The sequence below is a fragment of the Octopus bimaculoides genome, chromosome 2 (genome assembly GCF_046866305.1).
Source record: "Octopus bimaculoides isolate indiv1 chromosome 2, ASM4686630v1, whole genome shotgun sequence".
NCBI lineage: Eukaryota > Metazoa > Mollusca > Cephalopoda > Octopoda > Octopodidae > Octopus > Octopus bimaculoides.
In genome coordinates this window covers 56994218-57006382 of record NC_142929.1, presented here as the reverse complement: position 1 = coordinate 57006382, position 12165 = coordinate 56994218, and the positions used below count along the sequence as shown (strand labels likewise).

The window sequence follows — 12165 nt, the reverse complement described above, 5'->3', positions numbered from 1 at the left end:
AGCCACATTTAAATGGCAAATATACTTCACTTTATATATATATATATATATATATATATATATATATATATATACCTGTGTGTGTGTGTGTGTGTGTGTGTGTGTGTGTGTGTGTGTGTGCTGTGTGTGAGATTTTGTGTCTGAGTTTGTCCCCCCCCCCACCGCTTCACAACCAGTGTTCGCGTTCTTACCTGTATCATAGCGGTTCGTCAAAAGACCAATAGAGAACGTACCGGTTTTACAAAAAAAAAACGTACTGGGATCGATTCATTCGACTAAAATTCCTCAAGGTGGTGCTCCAGTATGGCCACAATCTAATGACTGAAGAATTTAAAAGTCAAACGATAAAAGCATCAAAAAGTTACTAAAAATAATTATGCGACGAGGAGTGGTATTATTCATTACCTAATTTTAGTTTCTTAGCTTCGACATGTACGGGAGGTAACTTAAAGCATGTTTTAGCTTTATTGTGGCCTTACAAGCGAATTTGTGTTATTTTCGACACTTAATTACTTTTAGCTAGCTTTTTCAATGCTACTTGCATTAAATATGGTAATACTAACTCAACTCTCTCTCTCTGTCATTCTCTCTGTATATATATATATATATATATATATATATATATATATATAAGACACCATCGAATATGTTCTTCATTGTTTACGTCGTTAGAGCCAGCTATGAAGAAGATTTGGATGCAATTTCTAGCAGATGGAGCAACCACATGCAGAACTTCCATGTGGATTCGCTGCTTCCCTAATCTCAGACAATGGTAAAAAAAAATAATAAAGACTTTGACAGATAAAAAGCTAACAATTTTACTACTACTACTACTACTACTACTACTACTACTACTACTACTACTACTGCCGCTGCTGCTGCTGCGGCTGCTACCGCCTGCTGCTTTGGCTGCTGATGCTGTAAGCATCAGCAACATCAGCACCAGCAGCCGAGTAACAGCAGGAACAACAGCACAGTTTTAAAGACACGGCTATGTTCCAGTATAAAAGAAAAGCTGTGCTTTTATGTATGTATGTATGTGTGTGTGTGTGTGTGTGTGAATGTGTGCGTGTCTGCGCGTGTGTGTATGTATGTGAGTGTATGTATGTGAGTGTATGTGTGTGAGAGTGTGTGTGTGCGCGCGCATGTATGTGTCTCTGTATATACATATATGAATATACACACATATATATATATATATATATATATATATATATATATACATACACCCATGTGTGCATGTACGTATGAATGCATGCATATATATATATATATATATATAATACATATGTATGTATATATGTATATATAAGAAAAAAAGAAAGAAAGAAAGAGGTATAGAGAAATAGAGACAGTGGGGGCAGTCGAGTTAAAGTGAAAGGAGGCAGTTAGAAAAGCTGTAATCCATTAACTCAACCTTATACACATTACTATTATCCTTATTATTATTATTATTATTATTATTATTATTATTTTCTTTCCTTTTTTTTACACAATTTTGCTTCATTTCTTTCCCTTTTACGTGAAAGCTTCCGTTCACACTGTCTAATTACTTCAGCAGAAAGGAATACTGGTTGCGGCCATGTTTGTATTGGCTGACAACAGTAGTGGTAGTAGTAGTAGTGTAGGAAGTAGTAGTTGCAGCAGCAACAGCAGCAGTAACACAAGCAACAACAACAACAACAACAACAACAACAACAACAACAACAACAACAACAACAACTATACAATGTAAGAATCTCTTCATACATGGTCGCTCGACCTGCTAGAAATGGCTGTCCAGTATCATTGTAATACTACACATTCATAAATCCTTCCTACTATAGGCGCAAAGCCAGCAATTTTGTGGTAGAAAGTTAATCGATTATATCGACTCCAGTACTCGACTGGTAGGTATTTGTTTTATCGATCCCGAAAGGATGAAAGACAAAGTCGACCTCGGTGTAATTTGAACTCAGAACGCAAAGACCGATGAAATACTGCTAAGCATTTTGTCCGACGTGCTAACATATATATGTATATATATATATACATATACATACATATATATATATATATATATATATATATATATATATATATATAGAGAGAGAGAGAGAGAGAGAGAGAGAGAGAGAGAGAGAGATAAATAGATAGATAGATAGATAGATAGATAGATAGATAGATAGATAGATACGTTACACGCGTAAATGACATGATGATCTTAGTCTTTGTTCGTAAGTTATGCTCGATCGGTGTTGACCTGGTGCCATATAACACCGACAAAAATATCATTGCCGCCGCTACCACCAACAACAACAACAGTAACAACAACAGCCAATGTTGAAACCCTTCGACATTTGCTCGACATAGAAAAGTGTAGGGAGGTATCCGACAAACCACACACTATCATCATTAAAAAGAGAAGGACGCATTGGACAATATAATTTTGGATATAGGAAAAGACGAGGTGGTCACAGCTGAATGTTTTTGTTATTATTGTCTACACGATATGAGCTCACTTGATCCCAAACAACAACAACAACAACAACAACAACAATAACAATATCAATATGTATACGATAAACCATCTGCATTGTCTTGAGACATAGAAATACCAACAAAATTTCTCTCTCTCTCTCTCTCTCTCTCTCTCTCTCTCTCTCTCTCTCTCTCTCTCTCTCTCTCTGATACAGACCTTCACTACCTTACGAAAATGAAGACATATTTGGTAAGAAGAAGAAATATCACAAGCAGAACACGTGCAAGACGCATTAAGCAGAGACATTTGTGGAGAAGTTTCGTGTGCAGCATTATGGGTAAATTCTGGAAATTTTTAGCCACGTAGTGCTACTGAGGAGTGTTACTCGTTTCTCGTATGGTGTACATGTAGAGCAGTCTGAATTGCAAGACATGTCCCAGATAAAGTGAAACAAACGAAACAGTCCTCACGCCCTCATTCACTGTCCACAGCCTGCTTGGATCAATGTTGATAAAGAATTTCTCGCAAGTGGGACGAGTTCAAATATCCACCGTTTCCGCAATGAAACATCTACTGCCATCTTTGTTTTAACAAAGAGGGTCTCGTAGTATTTTTGTAGAATGGAAGACACAAAAATGAATAACCTTGAGAAGATTAATTTAGGTCAATGGTTCTAAACCAGAGCTGGTTGTTAAAATTTATACGCAATAGATTGGTTGTACATATGCACAAAACATTTTAATTTTTTTATACCATTCCTAATAATATTTAATTATTAAAATACTGTAGGATTTCTTTTCATATACATCGAATGGCGCTGGGAGTCCAGTAGAGTTAGATAGGAATCAAAGGTGTCCATAGGTAAAAAGAACTGTTGAGGACCATTGATTTAGATGGAAGAAGCAGAAGTACCATCTTGCTCAACGATTTTATCTGGGAAAAAGCAAGGGGAAAATGTAACATAGATTTGTTTTTCAAAAAATAGAAGCGTGTACTGTATACTTTGAAAAGAGGAGCACGGGAAAACGCACAGACCGATATTTGCCAACGTATGTATTCCATCGACAAGGGGCAGGCAGTATGGAAGTGTTTGCCTGATGTGCCTTTAAGAGCGAAGTACATACGAGGAGATGGAGATGGCTGGTCTGCAACACAGTCCTATAGTTTGGTACTTCGGACTATGGGTCTCAGGAATACGAGGAGTGTATTTAAAGAAAATGGCTCGAATGACAAATCAAGAGTATGGAGAAGTAAGAATATCTGTTCTGATGAACACTGAGGTAATCCATAACATATGTTATGTGTGCATAGATAGATATGTGAGTGTGTATGTGTGTGTGTGTGTGTGTGTATGTTTGCGCGCGCACATATTGAAACATACATGAATGCATACGTACATTACTTATATAATAAAAAAAGATACCTCACTCGCGCGCACAAACCTATACTGCCATACATACGTGTGTATGAGTGCGTGTGTGTTTGTATATATATATATTTATATACATATATATTTACATACATGTTTGGGTTAAAGAAAACATACATATATGTATATTAATACGCATATGTATGTGTGCACATATACATATACACACATCTATTTATGTATATGTGCATGTATATATATATATATATATATATATATATATATATATATATATATATATATATATATATATATATATATATGTATGTATGTATATGTATGTATGTATATCTCTGTGTGTGTATATGTGTGTATATGTATGCGTATATATCTGTATCTAAGCATTTACATATATGTGTGTGCGTGTGTATATGTGTGTGTGTAGATGCGTATGTATATCTTTATGTATACATATATGTATATAGAAAACAAACACACACACACACATACACATATAACACACGAATATACATGTCTCACACACACACACACACACACACACACATACATATATAACAAACGCAACATATACAGACATAAGCATATTCTTTATTTACAGACATTCCTATTTACAGACAATCGCACGCAAAATTCCTTCCTCTATCTTCACGCTATTTGTTTCTTCCACATCCGTAGCTTCCAAGTGTTGAGAATTTAACTTCACAAATCATTCTTAAGAAGTTTATTTAATCCGTTAGTATTTTTTCGTTTTGTTTTGTTTTGTTTCTTATCTCCTTTATTTTAACGAAACATTTTTTTCTTTCTTTCTTTTATGTTTTAATCTTTTAGTTAGTAAGATTTCATTTTACAGTTTTCTTTTAAGCCAAACAGCTGCATAAACAGTGCAGTGTCGTTGTTGCCCTAATACATATATTTGCAGAAACACCAGGCGAAATAATTATGCAGATCCGATGTCGACACCGTTCCTCCTCCGCATAAGAGAAAAAAAAAATCAAGACGACGATGACGGTGACGATAGTCATTATGGTGATGATGAGGAGGAGGAGGAGGAAGAAGAAGAGGAAGAAGAAGACGAGGAAGAAGGAGAGGAAGAAGAAGACGAGAAAGAAGGAGAGAAAGAAGGAGAGGAAGAAGGAGAGGAAGAAGAAGAGGAAGAAGAAGAGGAGGAAGAAGAAGAGGAAGAAGAAGAGGAGGAAGAAAAAGAGGAAGAAGAAGAGGAGGAGGAAGAAGAAGAGGAAGAAGAAGAGGAGTAAAAAGAAGAAGAGGAAGAAGAAGACGAGAAAGAAGGAGAGGAAGAAGGAGAGGAAGAAGGAGAGGAAGAAGAAGAGGAAGAAGAAGATGAGGAAGAAGAAGAGGAAGAAGAAGAGGAGGAAGAAGAAGAGGAAGAAGAAGAGGAGGAAGAAGAGGAGGAGGAAGAAGAAGAGGAGGAAGGAGAAGAGGAGGAGGAGGAAGAGGAGGCGGAAGAAGAAGAGGAGGAAGAAGAGGAGGAGGAAGAAGAAGAGGAGGAAGAAGAGGAGGAGGAAGAAGAGGAGGAGGAAGAAGAGGACGAGGAAGAAGAGGACGAGGAAGAAGAGGAGGAGGAGGAAGAAGAGGAGGAGGAAGAAGAGGAGGAGGAGGAAGAAGAGGAGGAGTAAAAAGAAGAAGAGGAGGAGGAAGAAGAGGAGGAGTAAAAAGAAGAAGAGGAGGTGGAAGAAGAGGAGGAGGAAGAAGAAGAGGGGGAAGAAGAGGAGGGGGAAGAAGAGGAGGGGGAAGAAGGGGAGGAGGAAGAAGAGGAGGAGTAAAAAGAAGAAGAGGAGGAGGAAGAAGAGGAGGAGTAAAAAGAAGAAGAGGAGGAGGAAGAAGTGGAGGGGGAAGAAGAAGAAGGGGAAGAAGAGGAGGGGGAAGAAGAGGAGGGGGAAGAAGAGGAGGAGGAAGAAGTGGAGGGGGAAGAAGAAGAGGGGGAAGAAGAGGAGGGGGAAGAAGAGGAGGGGGAAGAAGAAGAGGAGGAGGAAGAAGAAGAGGAGGAAGGAGAGGAGGAAGAAGAGGAGGAAGAAGAAGAAGAAGAAGAAGAAAAAGAGGAGGAGGAAGAAGAAGAGGAAGAAGGAGGAAGAAGAAGAGGAAGAAGGAGGAAGAAGAGGAGGAAGAAGGAGGAAGAAGAGAAGGAAGAAGAGGAGGACGACAACGACGATGATGATGATTGCTGTACTTATGATGGTGGTGATGAGGATGATGGTGGTGGTGATAATGGTGGTGGTAGTGGTGCTGGTGGTGCTGGTGGTGCTGGCAGTGGTGGCGGTGATAGCAATTGCAATGGAAGTGAAGATAATACTCATGTTAGTGAATGCAATGATGATGATGATGATGATGACGACGACAACGACGATGATGATGATGATGATCGTGGTGGTGGTGCGGTATTTTCTGGTTTGCATGAAGACGTATGCAGATCTGAGGTGTTAGACTCATTTTTTTCCAGAAGGGCTGGCAGTAACATTCGCTTCAACCAGGCATGTTCCCCTTATCCAGGAGTGCAAAAGCAATCATTGTGGCTGAACACTCATTTCTCTTGGGGGACCCCTTTGAGATTTTTTTGCCAAACTGAAGAAAGCAAAAATATCAGGACTTCGTTTATAAGATTCTTGTCAAAGAATGGCGCGCAGCCATCCTTTCACAAGATCCACACTTCATTGGTTACCGCGGATTTTCCACCGAGATCAGTGCGCTATTTCCTGCAGAAGATTGGTTTGGAACACAAGCAACTGAAGAAAGGTACGAAGGAGCTAAGACCAAGGCAGCTGAAATCTATTCTAGATGGTTGTGGTTGGCAAGAGACCACAGAGGCGAGCTGGCAGAAACGTTAGCACGCCGGGCGAAATGCTCAGCGGTATTTCGTCTGCCGTTACGTTCTGAGTTCAAATTCCGCCGAGGTCGACTTTGCCTTTCATCATTTCGGGGTCTATTAAATAAGTACCAGTTACACACTGGGGTCGATATAATCGACTTAATCCGTTTGTATGTCCTTGTTTGTCCCCTCTGTGTGTAGCCCCTTGTGGGCAGTAAAGAAATAAGAGACCACAGATGGAAGTCTTCTGCTGGCGAAAGCTAATTCCATCCTGGCTGCCCTACTCAGGCGAAGCATACAAGCGAAGGTGTGAAACGCTTGAGACCCCGAGATTCTCGAAGATTCTCTTCCATTGTGATAGATTTAGTTCCTATCAGCAGAAGAGCTTGCAGTATCTTTAAATATTTCATACAGTTTGTGCATGAAACAAAGCACCTCTGATGGTTATTTCATACGCACGCACCCGCGCGCGTAACAGTATTTATTTGAGAATGAATAAAGATATCATGAGGGGGTATTTTACAGTTAAGGTATGTCATTTCAATCTTTCAACGACACTTCTTATAAATAAAAATATTTTTATATATCATATATATGTGTAGTAGAAATTAAGATAAACACCAATATAAATTCTGCTATTTTTCTAATATCTGTAAATAAAAAAGATCAATGACAAGGTATAGCTACTCGTCGAATGAGAAACTTTTGCTTCAGATACAGCATATACTCTAGCACCGATCTTTTGATGACTCTTTACAAAGTTCACGCCTAGCATTAGAAATATTGTTCCCATGTCTGTGTAACAGTGATGTCCCTTCGCACAAATTCACATCAAATGTAGCCATGTGGTTGATTGGCAAGGGCTCTTTCTCTGTGCGCTTTTCTGATGAGGCCTTTAAAGACAGTTCCCCATCTTGCCTTAATCAATCGATTTCATCACTACTTCAGGTTTTCCTGACTGCTCTATTAATCTCCCCAGTTCCGATTAACTTCCAAAAGACGGACACGTAGTTCTCTTCCTTTTGAGCAAACCAGGATTTTAAAACCGTTATTTCTGTCGCTTTCGACGTTAACATTATCGTTAAGAATTTGTCTGTACCTCGTTAAGTAACCATTTTTTTTTTTTACTGATTGGTACATTCACTTCTGTTTTCATTATCTTTAGCCAAGAAAGAAGGCGGGTGTTAGATAGCTTAATCGGTAACGCGCCGGACAAAAATGCTTTGCGCTATTTAGTTGTATCCCTTTACGCCCTGAGTTCAAATCACACCAAAGTCGACTTCGTTATATTCATCCCAGGGGTCGATAAATAAGTTACAACTAATAATTATAACCGATCTCAATCGACAAGTTCCTTCTCACAAAATCTTGGGTTTTGTGACTATGTTAGCTTTCATCTTTCACCAAACATATCAAATACGCACAGCAGCATTCTTCATTACTTTGTCTATGTTATTCTGCTCATATCATTCCTATAAAAATCATATCTGCATTACCTGCTCCATTCCAGTCACACCCATAAATATCTTCACTGAATACATTTACCGTTCGTAAACCAGATTTCTATTTGATCTTTGTTCTTCGTGAACAAATTGTTATTTTTCATAAAAAGATTTCCTTCTATCTTCCGTTTTTTAAGCTGTCAGTTTCTTATTGCATGCATATATCTTTATCATTCATGGCAGTAATATTTGCGGCATGAAACATATCACAAGAGCAAAAGAGGCCCACACTCTCACTCGGTAAGATCTAAGCTTCAAAAATGCCTTGTTATTAACAAGGATATATTGCTTCTGCTTTTCAACACGCCATCCATCCTCATTTCCAACTTTCTTATGCGAATATTTGTAATCTTTATCCCATTTAAACATCACTTTTATTCAAGACTGAATAATATCATAACTTTTTATAAGCAAGCTATGTCATTTCGACATTTCGATAACACTTTCTATTTATAGTTAACAGAAAAATTTCTGTATATTACAATTATTCTTTACTTCCTTTACTTTTAAATGCTTTTTTTTTTCTTTTTTTTTTCTTCTTAAGAACTGCAAATATTCTCTACTGAAACACCTGTAAATAACTTACAAACCAACGGTAAGACATAGCTTAGACATTAGCTCAGAACCAATTATCTAAGTTCACAAGACAAAACTTACCATCTAATACTCAAAATAACGTTCCAGACATTCAAATAATAATAATAATAATAATAATAATAATAATAATAATAATAACAATAATAATAATAATAATAATAATAATAATAATAATAATAATAATAATAATAATAATAACAACGTTTCCCTAAAAGAAATGGAGAAACTTTCAAAATACAAAGACCTGGAAATAGAGGTAACTCGAATATGGAATCTAAAAACAGAAACAATTCCTATCATAGTAGGCGCTTTAGGTATAATAAAAAAATATTCAGACAAATACATACTCTTCGGGAAAGTCAATATCAAAAGAGGAATTTTCCAGGAGGGCTCGTTGTTCCCTTTAATATTTGTATCATGTTTGATCCCCCTCAGTTTAGTATTAAGGAAGGCAAAGGCATGGTATCAGTTCAGAAAAAGTAAAGGAAAAATTAGCCATTTGCTTTACATGGAAGATACAGGCATGGAATTTGGCATAGATACGTGTGCAATATTAGTCATGGGAAGGGGACAGGTAGTCAACAGCGAAGGCATCCAATTACCAGATGGCTAGACATTAAAATCATTGAAAGGAGGAGAGAGTTATAAGCATCTCGGAGTATTTAGAATCTGGCAGAGTATTAACTATAGAAATGAAAACGAAAATTGAGAAGGAGTATATCAGAAGGATGAGGAAGCTAATGAAGTCAAAGCTAAATGGTCTGAATCTAGTGAAGGCTGTAAATACTTGGGTTGTATCATTACTTAGATTCTCAGCAGCTTTTGTTAATTGGACAAAAACTGAATTAAAAAAAACTAGACAGAAGAACTAGGAAGGAATTCAATATGAATGGAGGACTCCACCCAAATCAGGAGTAGTAAGATTATACCTACCTAGAAAGGAAGGCGGAAGAGGGCTAATATTATTAGAAGACTGCGTGAAGTTAGCTAGAGTAAGATATACACTCCTATGTAGGAAACAGTGAAGAAAGTGTATTAAAAGCTGCTAGAATCACAGCAAGATATAGGGAAACCAAAGACCCAAACGAAGTTAAAAATCAGAAAAAAGAACAGAAATTATCTGACTACCTGAATTATCTGAATTATCTAAAGGAGTTGTATGGTAGATTCTCAAAGACTGTTGCAGCAAATAGTAGTAGTGAGACATGGCTATAGTTGCAGAAGAGAAAGCTGAAAGGGGAGACAGAAAGTTTGTTAGTAGCTGCACAAGATCAAGCATTAACACATTAGCGCTCATGGTCATTTTGTTAGGACTAGAAAGATAATCCATCATATTTCTGCAACACCTGTATTTTTCTGAGATATCTTTAGTTAGTCATCAAGACTGGAGTGTCTTTCAAATATTACATCTACTGTTTGATGTATATTGGCAACGCTGATGTCTCAGTGTTCAGTACAGTGTGAAAATCTTGAGGGAAAGGATACATTCAGCTTCATCTATTATTCAATCAGAAACTTTTTTGGTAAGTAATACTTATATCCAACCCATATTTGTATACAGTATAAATAATTGTTCTAACTGTTCTATAACTGTCCTAAACTTTGAAAGTAATTTTGCTCAAATATAGCATGCTCTAAAAGTTTGGTCCTAATATAAGAACCACGGTCACTAGAACTCCATTTTTTCCGTTTTCTACAGAAGTTGTGTAAAAGAGAAAACGGTTTGTAGAGCCAAACTTTTTTTATGCTGCAAACATTTTCTATATATAGACAATTGCGAAAAATATATTTTTATTTGTTATTTTCTTTCTTTATTGTTCTTATTTCAGTTTTATTTTCAGATACTTTCCCATGGCTTACTACCATTCAGTAAAGTCAGTCTATTCAGTTCTTGATGCAGTAAATTATGCAGAAGAAAATGAGTCACCTAGTGATGAAAACTTTATTGATAACGTTGAAATTCCTCCACCAGTAAATGAACTCACTGATGAAGAAGACTTTGATGATGAGATTTTAGATGATGAGAACAGAGATCCGACCTTTATCTCACAGGAAGTGTTGAGATTCATCGGTATGATAATGAAGAAGAACTAACACAACCAAAAGGAAAAAGAAAGAGAAGCTCAGATTTCTCTTGGGAAAAGACTGAGCCTAATTTTTCAAAATTTGTATCACCAACTACTGATGGATCAGATGAGAGAATGAAATCAATGAAAGATAAAGTACTTGGCAAGAGCCCAGTTGAGATTTTTGAACTTTTCCTTGACGAGAATTTACTAAGTGAAATTTGCAGAGAATCTGTCACTTATTCCACTCAGAAAAATGTACTTGTTTTTAGTTTGTCAACAAACTGTCTGAGAAATTTCATTGGAATCCTACTTTTTTCAGGATACCATAGACTATCATGTAAACGGCATTATTGGAGTATGTCTGACGACTTTGAAATTCTAATTGTTCGAAAACAATGCCAAAAAACAGATTTTTAAGCATCAAAAGGTTTCTTAATTTTGTTGACAATGAAAATGCTGAAAAGTATAAAGATGATAAAGGATTCAAAGTTAGACCGCTAAAAATTCAGGACTGCCAAAGGCATTTTCTTCAAAAGTAATACCAGAAATTAGATTTTCTACTATTGGACATAGTCTTCATAGAACAGAGGAAGAGAAACAGAAAATGTGCCTTTTGCAAAAAAAAAAAAAAAAAAAAAAAAATTCAAAATTCAAAACAATGTGTAAAATGTGATGTTAGTCTTCATATGGGTGAATGTTTCAACAAATGATATTCGAAGTAATCTGTATTTAGATTGTTCAGAATAAAAATTACTTTTTATTCTTTTTTCTTTCTTTTTTTTTTCTCAATTAATATGCATTTCATTTGAATTAATAACTAAAAGAAAGCATTTTTAGTTATATTTTGCCTTTTGAAATCAAGTATTCTACTTCTAAAATCCTCTTTGTTTTAATAAAACTACCCCATATGCCCATGGTCCTAAAAAAAAGGACCAAACTAGAAATGTCTAGTTTTCTTAGAATATTGTAATAATTTTTTTCTTTATATATATTTAGTATCAGATAAAGTTGTATAGATAAAAAAGATTTTTGATAATAAATTAAAGAAATAAATTTGGGCACTAATGTGTTAAGGACAAATTGGATAAAAGCCAAGATAGACAAAAGCAAGTAGATTGCCAATGTCGGTCATGCAAATCAAAAGAGGAAAGCATTACTCATATAGTGAGCGAATATAGCATGCTGGCACAGAAAGAATACAAGAAAAGACATGACAACATGACAAGGGAGAGTACTGTGAGTTATGTTGTTGCTGTTGGCACTCCGTCGCTTACGACGTCGAGGGTTCCAGTTGATCCGATCAACGGAGCAGCCTGCTCGTGAAA

General features: G+C 36.5%; 1 long non-coding RNA gene across 1 annotated transcript in view; it reads left to right on the top strand.

Moving 5' to 3' along the window:
• The window catches only part of LOC149137072 (uncharacterized), a 37542-nt gene extending 25937 nt beyond the window's left edge, over positions 1–11605 (top strand). Inside the window, exon 2 of the long non-coding RNA XR_016239125.1 lies at positions 10601–11605. This is a non-coding gene — a long non-coding RNA (uncharacterized LOC149137072). The remainder of the gene's footprint in view (positions 1–10600) is intronic.
• Positions 11606–12165: the final 560 nt, after the last annotated feature.